General features: G+C 44.5%; 1 protein-coding gene across 6 annotated transcripts in view; it reads right to left on the bottom strand.

Moving 5' to 3' along the window:
• LOC149335886 (uncharacterized) overlaps nt 1-23,146 on the bottom strand; it is a 279,896-nt gene that overhangs the window by 199,147 nt on the left and 57,603 nt on the right. For all 6 annotated transcript variants that reach the window (XM_089552426.1, XM_089552429.1, XM_089552430.1 and 3 more), the window contains exon 2: nt 53-136. The gene's annotated coding sequence lies outside the window, so the exon portion shown is untranslated. The remainder of the gene's footprint in view (nt 1-52; nt 137-23,146) is intronic.

Here is a 23,146-nt window from a genome sequence, read left to right as displayed (position 1 = left end):
ATAAAATGGAAAAGTTTAAAAGTACGAAAACTTGAGTTGCTGGTTTACGTACCTTGTGGCCGTTCTTCACGAAGGAAGACTGTCGTCCAGTATAGCGCTGCCCTATCCTACCGTGTCCCGGAAGGTGGAGCTGCATCTGCGGAAAGTAAGGAAAGAAATAGAGATTTCGCTATTGTAGTCATGTTACTTGACAGCTACGCCTAATTTAACTAGTCATAAGAGCGCTGAGGAACAATGACACGTCAGCAGCAGTCGTTGCGGAAAAAAATGTCGAAAAAAAATGCTAACGTCTGTACTTTCAAAGCAGGCGTCTACCCTCTCCTACGATCAAAACGGTAGAGACATCGAAGCTGTACAGGTGCCATCAGAAGTAACTGGAAGGCAATGTTAACGAAAAAATTTAATCATAGCCCCCTGAATTCATGCATCCTTGAATACATATGTGCAGCCTAATTGCGATTGTGCAAATTGCACTGTGCACCAACAAACATGGACCATTACGCTTTAGATTTAAAGTAACTTTTTTTTTGACAAAGTCGCCTTCCATTTACTTTTGACGGCGAGTGTACATGAGGAAAATTTCAGCGTGCTTTAATTTGTCTTACAGCTGGGAACGGTGTAAGGCATATCATACTTGACATACGGAACAAAGGCGTTGGGCAGTGATTTAAGGAGTTAAATTGGCTCCACTGCATTTCTCCACTACAGCATAACCTTCAGCATGGACATTCTAGAGTTATTACAGGAATAAAAAGAACACTAGCTGCTGCAATGTTAGATGAGCACGCTAGACGTCACTGTTGTCGTTGGGATATTGCCGCGTATCATTGTAGTGTCCGCGCAAGGCCGCAGGAAAAGGGTGTTATCGTTTTTGTTCGTGATTCGTGATGCGAGAAGCGCCGGGACTAATCTCGATTGATCACAGCCATGAAGAGCTGCATCTACGTGTTTCTAGATTAGTCTAGATGATCTCGGCCTGTTATCTCGAAGTTTCCTAGCCGGCTTTAAATTGAACGATGCCGCGAGCAGCCGGCATTCGTAGTTTGACGACTGACGAGCACGTTTGTTGCTTATGCCGCCGCCGAGTGATTCAGTTCTTTTTCCGGGCGCAAGTCAGCCCAAATAAAGAGCTTCGTTTGCAAGGCTTGTTGCTGTTTTCCTGACTGCTGGACTGCCGTCACTTCAATATGGCAATATTTAGATGGTTGGTAGAAAACACACTATCCATGATTTCGTCTAGCGGTTTATTGTATGCGGAATCGTGCGGATGCGTAAAAAGAAGTTATTGGAGATACTAGTGCTGCCTAATGGCAAAGCAGAGCTTCGTTGGAGAAAACGAATTTAGGTAAATGCGATCACCGTGCCTTCGAACAAGAAGCTACTTCAGATATCCAAAAGAAAAACGAGCACTGTGTAGCACGTGCTGCTGCTCTAGGAGATGTACACTGATTTTCAGGAATTCTCAGGCTGTTCCGCGCATGCCATAAGCAGGCACCGATATGTACGTACAACACGGCTATAGCTCGACTCCTCAGTGCTTACATGTTTCATCGCAAGAAAAGTGTGATATTCTGAATGCCTGACCCGCCTAACCGTTACAAAAGTTTCTTCAGACAGTTTGTAGACTTCTTTCAACAAAGTCTATAGTCTTTCTACACACAAATCTTATAGACAATAGAAATCTATTGACAGTCTGCAGACAATCTATAAATTTGTGATCATATACCTTTAATGGACTTTTGACCGTCTAAGCAATTTCAATAGACCAAAGGGAATATCTGTTGGACGGCAAGAGTCTATAAGAAGTATATGGTAAGTCACACACCGTTTGTGTTAGAAAAGGAGCTAGAAGAAGAACAGTGACGCCACCGCATGGCTTGGTGAGGAAATGGGTTTTATAATAAGGAGTCAGGGGAGTTCTGTACATCCCGTTATTGAAGCGGCCTTGTTTCAAGATGCCCTATGTTGAAAGTCAACAAAAATAGCAGCGCTGTGCTAAGTTTCTAATATATTTTGGGAGGGGGGGGGGGGGGGGCGGGGTGAAGGAAGCGGTATGTAAATAATAAGCTTTTTGTTATCGCCAGTTCTCTTCCAACGCCCGTAGCTATCGCTTTAAGAGTAAATTGCGGCTTCATCTTAATGACTGATTCGTGCTCTCCATCTGAAGCAAGTTATTACGGTTTCATCTCAGCTTGCTCTCTGGGCAATGAATAATGCTCTCTACGTCGCACTATTACTGTCTTTATGCTAGTCTATACTTAATTCTGCCGAGACGTACAGCGTTGAAGGAAAAGCAAACCGGAGAATTGATTGTCCATAAAACGACGAAAAAAAGTGTTAACAATACGCTACGCATGAAGCAGGGCGGCGAATTGTAACAATCGCGCCGACAAAGTGCTCCGAAGAATGGTGAAATAAATGTGTGCCCGGCACAGAGAAATATGCCAGAGTGATTTGTAGTCAAGCAGGCCCGGCTAACATGGAAGCAGAGGGGACTTCGTTTGAAGAACACGCCAGAGGCTATTGAAAGTCGAATATGCGCTAAGCGATGTAATAAACACCTCGCGGTCGCATTTTTTTTTCCCGACCGCTTTTAATTGGCTTTTGAAAGCGGTGAAACGTTTCGGTATCAACTGGAGCGGTTTACAAGAAATATTCGTCTGTCACCGGTTACTCTGTTGGCGCTCTTGTTAGGATGATATGTAGCGAATTCCGAGAGGAAATTATTTTTTTTCAGGCTGGAAATTCTGTTCAGCACTTGGCGCTTTAAATGTGAAATATAAGCTATTGTGGTCACTTCTTTCTGGCTGAGTAAGCTAACAGGTGCAAAGTCACGTGTTGTTGCCTTGGAGAAGGCATTGCGCTCTTGAGCTTAGGGGCTCCTGAATAAAACTAAATGCAAAGCTGGTACAATTTTGAGCAGCACAACTGGGAGCACTTTGGTAATATCAAAAGAAAAGAATTAGCTTTTTTTCTTTATCTGACCTGAGAACCTATTAAAGAGACACTGAAGACAATTTGAAATTGGACTGCATCGGCCAGTTAGAGTGCTCTAACGGCGGACACACTGCTTTCACTGGAAACAGCCCTTTAAAAAGGCTAGAAATGGCTAAAAAATGAAGTACAGGTGCCGCCACCAGCGACAGATTTCGCAAATAAACTGCGGCGCGTCGACTCAGTTTGGTTGGCACGGATCTTGGAGGCTAGACTATACTGCCATTCACTTCAAAACGGTGATCACAGAGCCTTTACCTGTGACGGCGAGTTTGAGCTGAGGGGAGGGGAAATTGTTAAGTGCAATGTGCGCAGCAGTCAATGCATCTTTCGTGGTCGAACAAACATTAACACACCTAGAAGAAGCTACAAAATTGCTTTTTACTGAAAATAACATTCGGATAGAGTTATTTTCTGTGCCGTTTTAAAATGTGGAATGCGCTTGCAACGTGTCTCTATTAGGCTGCTTCATGGTGTACGCTTCCACGATCGTATCTAGAAGTACAGGTCGTGCCGTATTCCAGTACAACAAACATAATCCAAGTGCAATGCAGTTTCCTCGAAGTCGGTTGACCTGCAAACATTGCGAACTGAGCGCCCTTCTTGATTGGCACCTGATCTAATTACCCTATTTTATATTGGTTGGCTCCGTTCTTTAACTTATTAGGCAGAAAAAAAATGTACTTTGTTATTCAGTTTTGTCCATGTTGTATGGAAAACGTTTTTTTTTTTCTGCTTGAAGTCGTAGTTTAAGGGCCTAACGTATTAACTTCCTGACCACCAGCGTAATTAGTGCAGAACTATAGCTGTTTCTTGATGTTTTGTGTTCGCTGAATTGTTCCTAGAATCCAATCAGCAAAACATGACTGGAGTCATATGTTTTCTTAAAAAAAAAACGATAAAAACTCCCGCGTGTTGTGAAAGGAGGTCAAACCATTATGGTCTTAAAGAGTGAAAAGATTTGCATAAGGCATCAAGTATTGCCAAGTAACTAAATTGAATATTTTTAATTACTGGTATTTTGAGAAAATTTGTATGGCTGCGGTGAGCTTTTGACTGCGCTAAATGCTAGAGATGTGTTCGGTCTTAGAAGACTCGCAGTAACTGGAACCGTAAACAAACTTACGTCTGTGTATTTAGCATGAGCTGTAATGGGGAATTTTTGTATACGATTGTTGATTGACAGATGACCGACATTAAAGCGCTGATTAGCGCTTGAAACTGTACATTATATTCTTTGTTCCAGTAAAACACTTTCAAGTGGTTAGCCTTCGTTCTCCGTTCACCTGACAGCAAGAGCAACGATCGTCACAAAGGTTGCAGCTCATAACGCGTCCACCTTGCAAAACTTTTACGAGAACCCTAAGCCGTCTGCAAAGCAGAGCAACCTATAACACCATTCTATCTGGCATGGCAGGTGGCAAGGAAAGAATGCAAGGCTTTTTAACACTCTAAGCTAGAACTTATCGAGATGAAGAAAGCAAGCAATTTAAATTATGCTGCCTCAGTTCTTATAACCGGATAGAAAAATAAGCCGGGAAAGTACCTTAGTTCCCGCTCTCTTATTGTTCCGTGAATGTCATGCACTGCACTTTTAGAAACACTGCGTCACTAGCATCACGTGGGAACCCAGCTGAAAGCAGTGGAGGTCTTTGAATGACGAGACCAGGGATATAACCTGCAGTGGACATTCAATATTTACTACGTCACCAGAAAAGGGTTGTAGCGCCGAAACAGACAACACACAGAAAGCTACAACCCTTTTCTGGAAACATGCACTAACTAGCCCCCCAACAAGTATTACTTACTACGTCACGCTTAATACTCGATGGATACCTTTTTTCTACATGCCCTGCCTCTAAGATGCACCCGGGGGATTGACGGTATACCTGTATTTGAGTACATAAACTCTAGTCAGATACGCTCTAAATTCATTTCAATTGCGACCTTGTCTAAAAAACTTCAGATTAAACTTCAGCCAGGGGGGACATGCACAAAAGCACCAGTATTCTTACGCAGCTTTATGCTACTTGTATTCCTCACATGCGAGGCTGCTGTTTTTTTTTTCGTTCAAGGCTGTTAACTAAAGCCAGTAACTTACCGTCTTTGGTAGCGCGCCCGAAAATAAGAGCGGAGGGAACATTTCAGCTCTACCTTGAGGGTACGACACGAGAGCGTTAATTGGTTAATGACCAATATGCGGAAATTGGTCCTTCCCTACTTCTCATTCACAGTTCCTTGGGAGCCTTCATACCACTTCTGGAGCAGTGGTGCAACGGTTAAGCGATGCGCCACTGCCCCGGAAGGTGGCTGTTCCAAAACACAGGCATCAGAGGGAATTGTGGGACTCGGGATGCTCTTGCCGGACAACTTAACTACCACCTGCCGCGGTAGCCAGTTTGCTGACAATCCAGAGGGCAGGTTGCCAGCGGCCACGGGGGGCACATTGTGCTGACGTCACAAGGTCAAGTGACCAAGGAGGCAGGTGGATACCAAATTTATCGCTCTTGCTGCCGAAGACGACGACGTCGGGTGTCCTAAACGCTACTATGTTAAAAATGCGCTGGCAAAGCAAGGGAATGGCAAAGTACGTGGTTTTATGAGAAGTAGCATGACTGTCTAGAAATCGACCCATTGGAGCCCGCAGGACGAGCCCATCACAGATATGGGTGGGGGGCTATCGTTCCAGATGCCCGCAAGATAGTAAAGTTGAAAAGACACGGAGGCCATACGAGGGGGTACCCAAAAGAAACCGGAATAATTTTTTGAATCGGCACAGCTTCTGTGGTACCGCGTTTTGCGGCTAGTAGTGCATAGAACGAACATTTCAGAGTCGGTAAGCCGAGTGCCGTCGCCGAAGGAGGTCAGACTAGTTTAGGCAGAGTTTTAGAGTGACGACTGTTTTGTGTGAGTGTCGATTTTTTTGCAATGGCTGATTTTCGTGAACAGCGTGCGCCGGTGAAATTCAGATTTTTTGTCGACAAAAGTGGAACGGAAACTCTTGAAATATTCAGAAAGACGTTCAAGGACGATGCTATGGGGACAACTCAAGTGTTCCTGAATTAAATCCTGAATCAAAGCAACAGTCATGCCAATCCAAAACTTCAAATTTACCTCGCCTCAAGAAAGCTCGTCAGGTGAAATCAAACCTCAAAACAATGCTGACTTGTTTTTTCGACGTGAGAGGAGTCGTCCGTTCAGAATTTTTTCCGCAGGGTCAGACAGTTAACCAGGCTTTCTGCTCGTATGTTTTGAAAAGATTGGGCAACAGTGTTCGGTGGAAGCGGCCTGATTTGTGGCAGACGGGTGAATGGTTTTTCCACCACGGCAATGCCCCTGCTCACACAGCCCTGTCTCTACGACAAATTCGGACTAAAAATGGCATGACCTCTGTTCCACAACCCTCATACTCACCCGACCTTGCCACGTGCTACTTTCTTTGTTTCGTAGAATGAAAAGACAGGTGAATGGAAAGCGTTTCGCTGAAGTTGCTGAGGTGAAGAAAAAAACGACGGAGGGACTGTCAAGCACCACAAAAGATGAATTTAAACAATGTTTTGAAAAATGGAATGAAAGATTCGACAAACGTATCATTGTAAGTGGAGAGTACTTTGAAGGATATTGAAGGTCTGTGCTGAAAATGTGAAAAAATAAGTTCAAACAAAAATAAGTCCGGTTTCTTCTGGGTACCCCCTCGTATATTCTGCTAACAGTAACTTAAATTCAGTGCATCCCGATATTGATAGAATGCCTTAATCTGAATTCTCTGAAAAGTCATCGTCATTAGTGTATTCTGTATGGCGGTAGGCTGAACTAATCCGGATGATCGAATATGTTTAGAGAGAGAGAGAGAGAGAGGGAGAGAAATGGACGGAAAGGAAGGAACCACTGCTCTTACTTCGTTTTACAAATAAAAGAATCGGTAAAGGTTTTATGCAGAGCTAACCTTGGACATACAACATAGCATTCCAATTAAAACAGTTCAGTACCTTTTAACCGACAACTCTTCTTTGCCTTCGGTCTGTTTTGGAGTACGTTTTAGACACATTGGGTACGTTTTGAAGTAATTGAGGTCACCTTGGTTAACAGATGTTTAGTCTATGGAAATAATACGAGGTTTCTTAGTTGTGCACTTGTCTTGGTATAAGTCTACTTCTCAGATAAATCTACATAAAAGCGCTGTCTCTGTTTTAATCAATCAAACTCAGTTCAGAAGGCGCAGTACTAATGAGTCATTACTGTCTTATTGCGAATTTAGTCCATCTTGGGGGATTCCCCTCAATGCATTGGTCTAGGCACAGGTCAGAAAATTTCTACCGTTGTTTTATAATATGGGCTAGCTATTACACAAAGCCAAACGGCATCCTCTAATGCATGTGACACCACAGTACCTCTCGGCAGGAGGTGGCTTTAGGCGGCCAGATTTAGCATTTTCGACGCTGCTTCCACAAAAAAAAGAAGAAGAGAAATCCGTCTGCTTCTTAGCTGTGCTTCCTACTCTGTCCCTGCAGACTTCCTCCGAAGACGCTGCAGTCCCTAGTCTTGAAGAAGGAAGACACTTAGCCAACTGCGGTATCTCCTGTGCTCGTTGTCTTGGTGTGTACCTCGGTGTGTCTGTTTCTTTGAACTGATTACGATCACTCCCTTCGAAGAAAAAGATGCCTGAGATCGTGGTGGGTGCCTTTAAATTTAGGGTTCCAGTACGTGGCACGTGTAGTCATGCCATGAAAACACCATGATAGTTGATCAAGAAGGTAGACTATCGGTCCTTTCTTTGAATGTCACTCACGTTCCTTGACCTTCGAGACCACGCCGCAAACTATAACGGCGCTATCGCCGTTCCACTGCTGTTTTAAAAAACAGAGGATGTGGAGTCAGCTGCAGCCACTGTATCATTGGCTTGTCTGCGGGATGGTCGGTACACTGAACGTTTGTCTCAAGGCGTTGCTGCCAAGAACAAAGGTGTTTATAGCTGTTCCATCCCTCTTCTTCTTCGTTTTTTTTCTTTTGCTACGTCACAGAATGTTCCAACTTAACAGTAAAAGAGACGCGGCTGCTCAAGGAGAAATCTTGATCTTGACAAGGCACCGCTGTTCATTCTTTGCATTCGAGGTCACGTCAGTGAGGGTCCTCTTCTAAAGAAGTCTCATAAGGGAGGTAGGTCGTTGGCTTCACTTCCATATCTGCTCTTGTTGGCGGTTCTTCCGTTAACACCATAGAAGATCCTGCTTTCGGGACAGCACGACCATTGTTGCGTAATGAAGAAAACCCTGCGCGTTGCTGTGGTCTCTTGTCACTTGTTTCGTCTTCGAGACCATCATCACTCCGGCTGTTTGTCTCAAGATACTGTAGCCCGATGGAAGACCGCTTACTTTCCCAGCAAACTTTCCTGGTTTTTGGCTGCCGCACAAAGTAAAAAAAGAAAAAAAGGGCACTACAGCAGACGAATCAGGACCACTGCAGTTTCGGCACTCTGGGCGAGCTACGGCCTCTCTAGAGGCACGGCGGAGGCGTCAGGTCGGAGGAAACCCACGGGAGCCGGAGCAACTTCGCGAACACACACTACCAGGGCACGCGAGCGCCCGTTCACCGTCAGCAGTAAGGGCAGCCGTCGGAACGGGCTAGAGCGCGGGCTTTGGCGGCGTTCAGCCTCGCTCGGCAGCTGCCACGGACCGTAAATCGCTGCCGGGTGTCAACTTTTTTTCACCGCCGACAAGCATGTATGCCGCGGCGGCGTGCGCCTGGCCCCCTGCTTGTCCTTCTTCTTCATTCGTACCTTCAGATCACCTCCCTTCCCTCTCCTCCGCCTTGCTGCTGCTGCTATTACGACCTGCCCGCTACCACCGCCACGTTCTCTCGGCAGGGTAAGGCAGAGACGGAGAGGGAGGGGGGAGTGCTGAGGAAAAGACGCCGTCATTTTTTTTTCTATGCCAGGGTACGTACGGCTTGCACCGTCCCTACCCCTCTGCCGCATACGTTCTCGTGAAGGGCGCATCTTCTCGGACTCATCACGGCGGCGTGAAGAGAGATTCACACCTTCCCTTCCGTCTTTTATGCGACCGCTCGGAGCCGTGCGTGCCTTACTTTTTATATCTTTGTTTTTGTGTAGGTTTTGTTCGACGTCCTTCTTTAGCCGGCAGCCTCGTCTTCTTTCTGTTGCTGTGGAGGACCTCTTATGTCTTTTTCTCGCAATTTCGTTTGTTGTGGCGTGTTAGAGAGCGACAGGAGTTTAAGGCGTCCCTCTCAGGAAACTGCCGTGCCTTGAGGGATAGAAGAAAAAGGGGGGAAAGCGCGTCCAGATGAGTTCCCCCGAAACAAGCACGTCACAACGGATCCAAACACCTGTTCTGACCACTTTTGATACAAGTGCCCTAATGACGCTTCAGAGGGAAGCGCGAGAAAGGCTCCTGGCCTCAGGCGCACTAGCTGGGGAAACATGTGCCATTTTTGCTGAGTAACCAGTACTAGTGCCGCTGTGCGAAAATACCGGCGTTGGTTTGTCTGTAGCTTCAGAGGATGAAGGCTTCACGGTGCCAGAAGTACCACCCACTAGCCACCATCCACAACCACCCGCGATCCACCTACAATCTCCTCATCTAGCTCCCGCCAACTTTCACAACCCGCTCAGTCAACTATAACTTCCAAAAGCTCCACCCATCTTCACCCTGCAGAAAATTCTGTAGCATGTGTAAAGCCTCAGCTTGTTTCGTTCGTTAGAGTAAATGCCTCGAAGCAGACACCGAGAGTAACTTCAACTGGTTTCGCCCAACTGTCACATCAGACGTGGGACCATTCCTTAATTTTTTTTAGTACAAAGGGCCGTGAAGAAATGGCCTTCTTTGTTAACTAGCTATTGCAGCCAGTGATACCAGGGCCAGTGCTCTGGTCATTCACAATTCGATGTGACCTCTTACTGGTTTACTTAAAGCGCTGGCCATTGACAAGGTGCGTGGTACGAATTCTGTTTGTGAATGTATTAGATCTACGCTATGGGACCTTGTCCGTCGTACAGCTGCTCAATGCTACATTTTCCGTTCATTGCGGCGTAAAAATATGCGACTGCTATCTCAGCTGCATTCGTAAGCCCGTCCTCACTGCGTGTGGCCGATAGTGGAGCTACGCAGCGTCAGCGCTTTAACTAACGTGCTCAGAAGCAGCAAACGGAATTATTTCGCTCACTTCATAATAAAGGTACTAGCTGCTGTTCTCCTTGCTAGCCGTCGGAGCTTTCGGCGCAGGTTTGCCTGAAAGAAACTGGCCTAAATGCGACGAAAACGTCGTATTTCGAGCATGCTAGATAGATCGCTGTCAGAAACAGGAAATACTGGTGTCTGCGAGAAGAATGGTGGTTATGTCTTTTCACTCACTGAACTAAAAATTTACTGATCTCATTGCTCACTCGGTGTTTGTAGCCTAATTGTGAAGGTCTTTTCGCTGCCCTAGTCGGAAGATGCTATGCTTTCAGCATTTATCAAAACGTAAGACAAAGGTATGCGATGTTTGTAACGTGAGACTCGGCAATCAAAATATAAATTGTTGGGTAAAAGGCAAATAAATGCAGATAGAGCTGGAATGCGATGCACACACATTTTTATTTTAAAAGTTCTTGGTGTGAACTCGTCTACATTAAAGAGAAACTGCATAGGTTTTAGAAATCAACGAGCTTAAGAGGGCCGAATGTGTGAAACTTGCAGGTAAAGCATGCGAAGTCTTTTTGATTAAGCACTTGAAATAGTGATGAAATCGCCGATTAAAATCCGGCCGCCCTTCAAGCTTCTCCGCAGCGCACAACGCCAACTGGGGGCCACATGATGGCGTCATCGAAGGTATCGGTACACTTCCAACGCACAAACGTCTGCTTTGAAGGAAAAAACCAACGCCACCGAAGGCGAACCCTGCCGAGAGTTGTTTGGCAGCATCTAACGAGTCAGGGCAGGGTGTGACTGACGACGGCGGTAATTTGAAATCATACCTTCCGTGACGTCACGCTGAGTTTCTCTGCAGTCCTCTGATGCATTGAGGAGAAGCGCAACATTCAATCGTCGATTACGTCACAATTTTAAATGCTAGCGCAGAAACACTCTGCATGTTTTACCTACAGCCTATATAGATTTGAATCCTTGAATTTCACGAAATTCTCAAAAAAGAGCTGCAGTTGCCCTTTAAGGAATACTTCTGGTCCGGCTATGTAAATGGGGAGGGGTAATGTTAAAACATACTACGGAGAGGGTTCGAGGGCTGTTATTAAGTGTATTTTCCAAAATTGAAATGGTTTAGAGAAAGTAATTAGAAAAGTTCCGGTGTTTAATGAAACACGTGATGTTTTGCAAACAAACTTAAGTACTCCTTATGTTGGGAATATGTTGACCTTTCATAATTAAAATCGATGCGACATTCATTACAAGGCTGCTATAAAGTGTCATTACATAATTTAAACGTCAACAATCCTCGATGCGAAGAAGTCTTTTGCAGACTTCATGAGACAGTAAGTTAGTCCTGCAAACCACGGTAAACTAAGGACGCGAAGCTAAGATATATAAAAAACATAACCTGTTTATCATGATAATTTACGCACAAGGGTTTAGAAAGTCATGGAAACAAAGTTTCTGCAATGAAAAATGAGGAGCGGTTTTTAACTATCAGCACATGTATGAGAATCATATTCGGGCTTGCTGATACGCATTACATTGGTAGCACTCTGCCTGATACTCAAACTTTATTAACATCATTAGCCATGTGGAAACTTCGACTCCTAGAGAGAAAAGCTTAGGTGGAGTAAATGTCATTAATAAGTGTCCTTATCTTTTCATACAGAACACTGTGGCATTTTCTGCGTGTCTTTCAAGAAATATTGCCTACCCATATGGCATTATTACTGACGTGTAAAAGGTAGCATACTCCATCCATTTCTATAAGAGTTTAATTCACTTTTGTTCGCGAGGATTAAGTGTCGCACTAGCACCTGTACTTGGTTGTCTTTTCGATTATTCCTTCCGACGCTATGATACACCCTGCTTAAGGAGCTTAGGTGAATTAGAAAAGTTCACATATTCGGTACTGAACTGCCGTAATGTGCCAAAAATATAGGTGTATGCTCCTGAATACAGTTTTCAACAATTCATTAAAATTCACTCTCTACATAAGAGTGCCGGAGAGGTAAAATTACTGTAGTTTACAAATAGCACAAATCTTTCATGATCAATAAGAGATCTACATAATATTACTGGTATTTTCAAAGGCCGTTGACCCCGTGTCGAAAAAAAAAGGAATACACATTAGGTGACAGCCCCTGGATAAAGTGGATTCGCAACTATCTGACTGACCAATCACAACTTGTTCAAACTGACTGAGGAACATCTACATTTGTTACTGTCATACGCAGGTTTCCCCTGAGGCGGTGTCTTAGGTCCTATCTAATTGCTCATATTTATAAAAACCCGCTTAGAAAATGCCATGTAAATATTAGTTTTTTTTTTTGCGGATGTTTATATCCTCGACCAGGAAATGAACTTTTCTGACAATCACGAAATATCAATTAACTCGTTTCAAAATTTTAACGGCGCAAAAGGCACACACACAGGAAAAGACAGAGAGAAATGCTCAGTAAGAGCGCCTACAGAGTGTAGGCGTTCTTACTGTCCATTTCTCTCTGTCTTTTCCTCTGTGTGTGCCTTTTGTGCCGTTAACATTTTGCAGCATGAACAAGCCCTGCATCAAATACTTTTGTAACTCGTTTCATTCAGTTCGCCGCTGGTTCGGTGACTCGCAGATGTTTCTCAGGATGAAAAAGTGTGCTACCCTGAATAAAATAAGAGAAAAAATCACACCAGACAATATCAGTCCTCGATACACCCTTAATTAGCTTCTGGGCATCACTATCGTTCGGTTCGGTTTCTTCTTCAAGGATGTGTTTAATGCTGGCAGGAGCTACTTTTAAGCACTGTGGCTCGTTGTGTCAGTCGGCCACATGGGACAAGGCCGTGAACATTGAGGATAGGGCCTGGAGCGACTTGTTGACAGTTTCACATGTAATTTTTATGCGTTCAGATTCCAACAAAAGCCATTTTAATTGGTTTTTGGTGCTATTTACCCTAGCTGGCACGGTCGTGTTTTTCCGTAACGTTCAGTCCGACCGGGGCTTCTAGCTCCACAATCCCGGACATCATTTTTGAGCTGTCGTATTCTTTTCTCAATATAAAGTCCATATAAAAGTCCGGAATATCAGCTCTCTTGATATACAATGAACAAAAGGTTGGCTAGAGTCGCCCTCATGCGTACTTCAGGAGTAATTGTCAGCAGTACACTATTCAGGGTTTCCAACTTCATGCGCTGCTCAGAACTCTAGCAACCCCTTCAAGCGCTAACGCGCCGCCAAGCTTGCCGCCCGTCCTTTCAGTGGAGATCGAATAGCCAAGCAGAACTTTTTGCTGGGCTAGTTGGTTCATTGTGACATAAGTGAAACAGCGCAAAAGAGGAAGCCTGGAAGGCTTCCTCTTTTGCGCTGTCCCTTCTTCCTGTCCCTTCTTCCTGTCCCTTCTTCCTTTCGCCTTCGGGCTTCTTCTTTCGAGCGGTTTCACTTTTGTCATCAAATAGCCCTTCACGGCTTTGAACAGGTGTGAGAAGAACAGCTCTCGAAACTGTTCCGGAACATTCTAGTTGCCTTACACACTGCATTGGTGAACTGACGCTACACCGTGTTCTTTTTCAGGTGCGTGCTTCCATTTGGAGTAAAGGGAGGCACTTTTGTTGGAACGAACGCACTTATATGAGCGAAGATGTCTGTCTCATTTTAGGTGGATTTACACCAAGGACTATCGGACCGCGGACCACCGCGAACCAATCGTCACGTGAGTTCCATCTTCCGCTCCGTGAGGTCCGCGCCCAGCCCGCGATGTTGGGAACCTAGCATGGCGAAAGACCGTAGGCATGCCTAATCCGCTTATCGCCACCTGCAAAAGCAAAGATCGGTGTGGGGATAAGCGGATTAGTCATGCACGCTGCCTTCCTCGGAAGACGGGCGAGGCGCGGGCCTTATGGAGTGGAAGTGGGGCCTCACGTGACGCCTGGTCCGTGGGCGAAGTGTGAATCCACCTGTAGGAAATCATCGCCTAGGTTCTAACGCCAAGGAACCACAACATATTTTTGTTTCGTTTCTCTGTGGCACTTCATGCAGGTAGGAATGAAGTGTTGGTTTGTATTCTCCACTAGGAATACGTCGCTGTCAACAAGGGATGGTCTATTTCCGTCTCATGGCCCGTATGGCTGAGCTGTTGGAAATTAGTTTCGGCATTCGCCTAAGATCAGGGTAAGTGGGGCTATATTTGCTTGTGTTTTGTTGCATGCCAGGAATAATGACGACTGTGACACTGCTCTGGTATACCGCATTACTCCCTTTTTTTTTCGCGTTCTGCAAGTGACTCTTGCATGCGTGTTGTATTAAATGATCCGCGAAACACAATTTAATTACACCGAAACAAGCACCAGCTGTGACGGACGGATGATTGTTTTAACGACATAATCAGCAAACAGGAGCATTACATTTCTTGCATAGGCATAGACTTGCGCGGCATCGTTTCCCATCACAGGATCACACGACGTGAAATGATAATAATTACAAAACCATAAAAGAAAGCCTTTGATTGATTGATTGATTGATTGATAAATTGATTCTTTCAGACTAAAGCAAAGCTGTGCAATACGAGGCCCTCCATAGTGTAAGAAAGGAGGAAACTTCTTGTGGTGTACACGGATTTGTGTTTTCAAGAAACCGCACAAACTAGAAAGCCGTATAAACCTTACGTAAACCTTTTCTCCTCTCCCGCTCGCCTGCCGGCATCATTCTGCTCTTTCTTTGGCCTACGGGCTTGCCGAGTCGCTGGATCAGATGAGCGAATGTGTTTGTCGTACTGCGCAGCTGGGGGGCTTTACTGAATTAAAACCCGCACCAGCTGTCCGATAGCCGCCGCCGCTCGCTCTGGGGCGGAAATATGTGTTCGCGATGCCGGCGGCTGCTCAGAGGATTAAGCTACCCTTACGAAAAAATCTAATGACTTTCTTAAGAAAGTCTAGTGACTTTTGACATTAGGATCTTATGCCTTTCTCATGACTTTCTGGTGATTTTCCTAATGAATTCCTAATGGCTTTCTAAAACAAATTGGCCACCGTGGTTCTAGTGTGTTCTTAATGTATGCTTTTCTGATGATTTTTTCTTGACTCTCTCGTGTCCTACCTGCCGTTGCAAAACCTGATCCAAATATGGGGATCACTAATGCAAAATAAGAGCCAAAATAAAAAAAGTGGAGCAAAAGAAAAAAAACAAAAAAGTTATATAAAACTGCCGACCTTCACGAGGATTCGAACCGCTGACCTCAGACTCCCCATGTTACCACGCTAACCACTACACCACGCCACCATTTTTTTTTTTTTCTTTCATGGTATTTATTTACATGGTTTTGTATACAAAGCATATATATACATATGTGTGTGTGCATATACACACACAAAAACAACTATTTACAGAGCACCTAGGCAGACGTTAACTAATCAGCTTATGTGGCGTGATATGCGCAGCCACAGTTGTTTCTTGTTCTTTCCATTGCGAGCATCTACCTGCTCGCACGGGACAACAACGTTGTTCAGAAGGACCTTTCAGGACTGTTGGAAGTGCCAACGTATTCTGAGCCTTGACATACAGCGCATTGGCCGTATCAAACCGCTTGGGAAACTACAAGTCTCAGAGCGACAGCTGTCCGTTTTACTGTCTTAGCGCTCCTAATCCTTGGTACAGACCACAGCGTTGTGCAAAACTGCACTCCGGGGCACAAATTACTCGAATATGCGCTAGGTAGCTTCAAAACCTGCGAGCATGTTAGCGACTCACATCTTTCTAATCCAGCTAAACGTTTGAATGTTGTAAACACACATGAGCCGGTGACGACTGAAGATCGAGAGACTGCGCTGTCTTCTTTTTTTATCTTGTACACTGGTACATCGCATGCTTGTCACTTGTTTTTTTTTCTTGTTGCGTTCCTTTCTGCACAGCTCGGAGTTATATTGAAAACAGCGCGCGCTTACGCTTTCGACGTGACGCACTATATGGAGCCTGCGACTGAGCCAGCCTTTGATATTAAGTTGTTCGTTGCTGTATCAGTGTCTTCAAGCCTATATTTTGTACTTTGCAGACAAAAAGAAAAGTTCTTCCTTTCACCCTTGCGGGTAGCACGTTTTTTGGTCACTCGTATTAACGCCACCGCGCGGTACGTTCATCGCATTGAATAATGATCACAGGTAACGACTACTAATCTGGACACTAAAGAGCAAAAAAAATCGAATTTTCCGTGTAATGTTTCAATAGCTGTCGACAAGCATGTTTTTTTTTTGTCAAAAAAACCTTCACTGACAAGTAAACAACCTCTCTCTTTCTAGAGCGCCGACACAGTCATAAAAGCGCAAATTATAGCACCCCCCCCCCCCCCCCCCTACGCACCCCCTTCCCTCTTAGTGCCTCCGGCGCTTTCTGCATTTATTTCATGCATGACTTTGTGCGTACCACAAAGGCAATGGCATGAGAGAAATTCGTGTGAAATAACATCTGAATCTGTTGTGGTATATTTCTGCATGGGGGTTAACGGCGAGAAAAGTCACTTGAGTGTCTAATGGCCGATGACATCAGGAAATCTTCTGTTTTAACGCCAAAGAGTCTCTGCTGAGTTTTTATTGTCGAAAGACATGAATACCTGACTTCGTGGAGACTTTCTAATGTGTCAGAAGGAATGCATGAACATGACACCAGAAACTCAACGCCCATTTTTGTAAGGGTACTCCCCTCCCTTTCCCCGCCCATTCCGTCCCGAGGCTCGCTCCGAGCGCGCTTCGCCCAGCACAATCGCTTTTTTGCAAACGGATCACGTGGAGCTCCAGCGCCGCCGCTGCTCTCCATGTTGCTTCGACCGCCCCTTGCGCCCTCCCGTCGTTGTTGCAGCGTGTAGTATTGTCGCAGATGCGGGAGGGGGGAATGAGGCGTAGGACACTGGACTGTTGAATAGTCTGTCTGTCTGAAAAGCTGTCTCAAAATAATGGGTGTAGAACATTCCGGAACGCATATTAAGGCGAAAGCCTTTAAAGGTGCACCGAAGAGGATTCTGAACTTGTCTTTTTGCCACGGGAACTTGATCTACACGTTCCTAGCATTCTTAGAAACTGCGACTTATTGCCCTATGTGGCCGATTTTCCTAATTAAATCGAATTAACGTCCGGCTCCCGCCTTTATTTTTTGAATTCTCCCCGTACGGTGGCCGGAGTCGACCAACGCGTGAAGTGCCTTTCAGCCAGCTCCATGGAGGCTTTGCTTTCGCTTTATTTTGTTTTTTAGGTTTGCACGAATAAATAGTTTCATTCGCAGATAATATAGCCGCAAAATAAGCCCGCAGAAATAAAAATACACGCAGACTATTTGCCACTACGGACTACTACGTATTATCCCGCCGATGGCAGAGCGGCAAGCCGCCACGGGACTGGGTGAAAGGCAGCCCAGGCGTTGGTCGACTCCGCCCACCGTACGGGGGAGAATTCAAAAGAAAAAGGCGGGAGCCGGACGTTAATTCGATTTAATTGGGGAAATCGGCCACACAGGGCAATAAATCGAATTTTCTAAGAAAGCTAGGAACGTGAAGATCGAGTTCCCGCGGCAAAAAGACAAGTTCAGAGTCCTCTTCAGTGCACCTTTAATGGCTCATACTGTCATCCGTTAACAAAGCGTGTCACTCGTGTTTAGCTCGGGAACTAAAAAAGATAGAAGAAAACCAATGGTTGCTTCAGATAGAGGATGAACAGGTAAACCTAGAAGCCAAGTTTGATGACTGTAGATTAATTAGTTATTAATTATAGGCAAAAATGTTCAAATTGCGTCGAAATAGCACGGACATCGATATAGCCACCGGAACGGTGTGACGTCACATCCGCCGGAAGTCGTCACGGCATAGTGTCGTCGGCTTTCGCCTCTCAACACTTTAGTTGCCAAAATGTCTTCGGAACTTTCAGCAGCCCCTTAATCAGTCGAACGTTCCAGGACTTTGACAGAGGTTTCGGAAGTCCTGGTTTGAATGGTGGTCACATGGTCGAAATACTACAAAAGACGTTGCCTAAGACGTGCGCCACACAGGCCTAGAATGATGTAGGGGAGAATATGGAAAAAGGCGGTACATTGTTCTTAGCGCCCTTACCTTTTAAATAAGCACTCATATTACCGTGATATTTAGGTGATATGGCCCTCCATGTGTTAATACAATTCATTGAAAGGTTGACCAGATTAGCGCTTTTTAAGCAGATACACAATTGCAAAGCGAGCCTTTGTGATTGAGAAAGCGGACAGAAAGGCGCGAAATTCTGCAGGCCAATTTTTTCATAAATGAGCAGCTCAGTCAGTCTGACATCGTAACGAAATTGTTTAGTTAAAAAAAAATTGTTATTGGTCTCATCTTATGCTAAATTTAATAATTTTGGCGTATCGGGTAAATGAGACAAAGTATTTGAGCCGCAGGGTACAGTGGGGCAAAACGCGAGATAGTTACGTTCTCGACAGGCTAAAGGAAATGTTATTGTGTTATTGCTTGCTCTAAAGCTGTACCCGTGTTGTTCCGCTCTCCAGGGTGACCTTAAAGTTTGAAATGAAAACAATGAATTTTGAATTTAATTAACATTTATCATGTTGCTCTTCAGCTGGCCTTTTGATATCTGCTGAGCAGGATGGCAGGATGGTAGGAAATAAATGGGCCGTATTTGTTTTTTGTTGATGTCTGCAAAGATAAAATAATGGCGACAATTTGCTGATTTCTACCGCGCCTTGCGAGACTCCTACCCGCGCAAAAAAGCCCTAAAAGCATGCGAAACTGCAATATAGGAGAGTACGTCTGCCAGAAATGTTCTCACTTGACAGTCACGTGTGAGCACACGTCATTCCTACTTTAATATACACAAATTCACAAAAGTAGCCTCAAGCTGTTGGCTGATAACATAACTTTCAGGTTCGGTTGCAACTCGCGCGTCTTGGAGATGTATGTTTCCGAGTCTACTACATATTTATTTATTTATTTATTTCGCATACCCTCAATCGCCGAAGCACTGCAGAGGGGAGTGGGTTACAAAAAGCAAACAACAGAACATGAAAGCGGCAGGTATATAGTACAAAATACAAAATAAATCATACAGCGTGAAAGGCTAAAAAAGCGAGAAAACGAACATAATTGCACTAGAAAAGTAAATGGAAAAGCAACACAAGACATGAATAACAATAACAAAAAATAACAAAAATAAAGCATCAAGCAAATATCTTGATGCTTTGTGGCTGCTTTTGTTTTCGCTGTTATTGAAGAAGAATAACTGAGAAAATATTAAGTTATCGTCTGTGTGGAATAGCGCCTTGGTATAATAGGGATGTGTCGCTTATGTCCTTGTAAGAGCGTCGTGAAAACTACTAGCGCGTTTGTAATTATTTTAATTCAAACCATACATGTGCTAATTCTTCACTTTACTAAATAATATGCTTCGCATTTTTGCACGAAGTTACAAGTAATAACACTCGGTGCTTCACGTTCTCGTATTCTGCCGTGTTTTTTGACGGCATGAAATCTCACCGCAAAAACCCAACTCGAGACAACACTGGCACATATCCTTTTTCGGATACCTCTTACATTCGGTAGCCGCTTAAGAATTGACTTTTGGTTTGCCTAATGAGCAAAACGCGACTTTGGTGCTCTAAAAAGTTCCCCCTTGTTTAGCTTTGTCTGTCTTTGTTTAGCCACTCTAGCGTATTATTTCGTCTTGGTTTTGCCATATGCCCATATATGCCGAATCGGTCGTTCTCTGCACTCAAGGATCACTGGGAGTTCTCCTACCACGAAAGGCGCAGGGACGCGGCGGTTAAGCGATGCGCCGCTGCCCCGGCAGGTGGTTGATTCAAACGCAGTCACCGGCGAAGCTTGTGAGACCCAGATTGCTCTTCCCGAGCAGCCTCTTGCAACCAATCATTAATTTAACTGACACTTTACAAGGTGAACCATAGAGTTTCTTACTATTAGCTAGAGGGAAAGCTCGCTACCCGTCTATGGGAGTTTGCATGGAGATCCCTCGAGACCACTTCAGCCGCCATGGGCGCTCAAAGCATCATGGGGCGGTGAGCTACCGACTGCAGAACTTCCACTTTTGGCCAAAAGATAATACAAAAATAAACGCTATTCGATAATCAAGAATGTCCTAACATTGAATATCTTGTCTGTAAATTGCAACAAACGAGTAGAAAAGCATTTAAGTGTAAAGTTTGTCCAAAATAAGAGATGGCTAGCTCTCCTATTGGCCAAGTAATGAACACTACAAAAGCTAATATTTCGTAATTAACAAGCGCACTTTTAAAAGAAAACATGTTGTAAAAAAAAATGTTGTTGCTTAAACACTTTAAGAGGTTTTTAATGGCATTTCAAAAAAGTGACACCTTTTATTGGCGTCGTGTGTCGTTGCGTTTTCATTACTATGGCTTTTGCATACTGCGTTCGCGCGAAAGTCATCTGCGCACACATGAACAGCGTTTTGGGAATGAAACATCTCAGTAGTGCCACTCCGTGTTCCCAAAAAAATACGACTGTCCCGCACCAAGTAGCTCACCGCCCCGTGATGCTTTGGGCGTCCATGGTGGCTCAAGTGCAGCGCCGCCAGCTTTCCCTCTAGGTAATAGTAAGAAACTCTATGCGGTGAGCAGTATGAGCAGGTTTCCACCTGCCACGGCGGGAAGGTTGCGATGACGCAAAAAGCCCACGTGACCGACATGACGAATGACGGGTTTTTCTAAAGTGACACAATATCCGTCGCGGTGGCTCAGTGGTTGCGGTGCTCAGCTGCTGACCCGAAAGACGCGGGTTCGATCCCGGCCGCGGTGGTCGAATTTCGATGGAGGCGAAATTCCAGAGGCCCGTGTACTGTGCTATGTCAGTGCACGTTAAAGAACCCCAGGTGGTCGAAATTTCCGGAGCCCTTCACTACGGCGTCCCTCATAGCCTCAGTCGTTTTGGGACGTTAAACCCTCACAAACCAAACCAAACCAAACCGAAAGTGACCCAACCAGTGCTAGTGGACTAAAAATATGCAGCAGAAACCATGTTAAACAGCTGTAAAGCACTTGATTGTGGCTCCAATGAATGACAGTAAAAGGTTAGCGTAGTATTATGGAAGAGACATATTTGACGTTTATGCTTAATGACTCCAAAGGAGACGCGGTTTTGTATGAGCTGTCTTTATTTATTACGTGGCACAGAGGGCAGGGACATCGGCAGAGTCGAGTGCAATTCCTTGAGTTCATATTTTCACGCCTAAGATATCCCCGTTGCCGCGGCCAACTTGTCGGCTAAAAGTGAAACCACTCAGGCTAATATTCAGCATTATTATCATAACGATAATAATTATTATCATCATACGTGGGTCCAGTACGGAGCACAATGAAAGATCGTTGTTGCAGTTTATCTAACCTCAAAGAACCACCCTCCTGTGTCAGCTGTGGTCATCTTTCATGCACAATTTTTTCTCCTATTTCAAGTACGCCTACCTTCGCTTGATACTCATATCAATTTTCTGTATGACATTACCCGCCAATATAACGCATTCTAGTTGCTGACGCCTTCTCCTTTCTCTTAACATTGGCTCAAATTCGTACCCAACTCATACTGCAAATTGTGTATATCTTCCAAAGTTACGCTTATTGTTTAACTTTGTGCTGCTTACTTCTTAGTTCTCTCATTATCTATTAAAGGCTTTTTTGTTTTGTTTTCAACATTTACACTTTCTATCACACTGGTGTATGCCGGCGATTTCACATCTTCCAGGCTCTTTTTTTTTTACGGAAGGTCAGGATGGGCTTTTGTTCACCGCTTAAAACGTCTCACATATGAGCGAGGATCCATTCGCCACTTGTAAATTTCCATGTGATAAATTTGGTGTACTTAGACCGCTAGACACAGAATAAGATGCACATAAAAAAAATAAGATATGTGAATAGTATGTGAATGAAACGCATATAAGAAAATGAGAACTTATTTGGGAAAGACTGAATGCCGGCGAGGTTGATTTTTACGTCGAAGGTGCAAAGACCACTATTTGGAAGGGAAATGTTAACAGAACTTGCCTTTATATGCCCTTTGGTAGCTGCCCATTCTGGGCTCACGTGTTCGCCTTCCGTTCAATGATCAAGAAAAAAAAAACGTACTGGGACGAATTTTGGCTGCAGGGGAATACATACGGAGCTGCTGACATTTCTAGAAACCGCTTTTATTAAATAAAGCGTTAATGGTAAATTACGTAGAGAAAATCAGAAAGCAACGATCTATTGTTGGGTACTGAAACCAGCGCTTCTTTCTGAGGGCTTGTTTTATACGTGGACATCAACGAGACCTTCGACATGTTTGTTTAGCCGAGGTAATTTTTTCGTCGTGATTGTATGACCTCTTCGCAGGTGCAAAATGAATTTGGAAATTTTTGTTTTTGGGAACTGAATGGATATTGAATCTTAATGGTCACGCCCGACTGGAGGTTGTCTAATTATAATTTCAATCAGTGCCATGCAAATCAAATTAGCACAAGAAACAAAAACATTACTGAGTGTAGTTTTCACTAGCAGGCGAGCCTCTTAAAGGCGTCCTCAAACACCACATGCACGAATAGCCTTATTTGGGCATCCCAGGTAAAGATTACATAACTGGCTACCATGTATTGGTTCGATTTCCATGTGGTTTGTGCACTCTCGGCCACAGGCGCAGGACACAAAGCACAGCAGTATCCATTCTCGCAAAATGACGAACCATGCTGAGTGCAACTAGTGTTGTTTGTCGAGCATTTACCCGTAGACATCCACAAAATGTGTAAGCACGCTTCGTACTACCGGGCAGGATTAAAACAAATACAATTCACTTGTGTCCATGGTAGAGAGAGCGTGTGGTAGATGGTCCTTGGCGATCACAAAATGAACAAGGGAGGGGAAAACCTCAGGTTGCTTGAGCCAACGTTTCGACAAGGGGACTTGTCTTCGTCTGGGCAAAGCGTTCATCATTGGCAGGGATTAAATAGGGCCTTCGCTCCGAGGAGGAAGGCCCTATTTAATTCCTGCCAATGATGA

The sequence above is a fragment of the Amblyomma mixtum genome, chromosome 7, assembly GCF_055824585.1.
Source record: "Amblyomma mixtum isolate Tamu chromosome 7, ASM5582458v1, whole genome shotgun sequence".
Taxonomy (NCBI): domain Eukaryota; kingdom Metazoa; phylum Arthropoda; class Arachnida; order Ixodida; family Ixodidae; genus Amblyomma; species Amblyomma mixtum.
The sequence above is the reverse complement of the archived record's forward strand: the minus strand, read 5'-3'. Positions and strand labels throughout refer to the sequence as shown.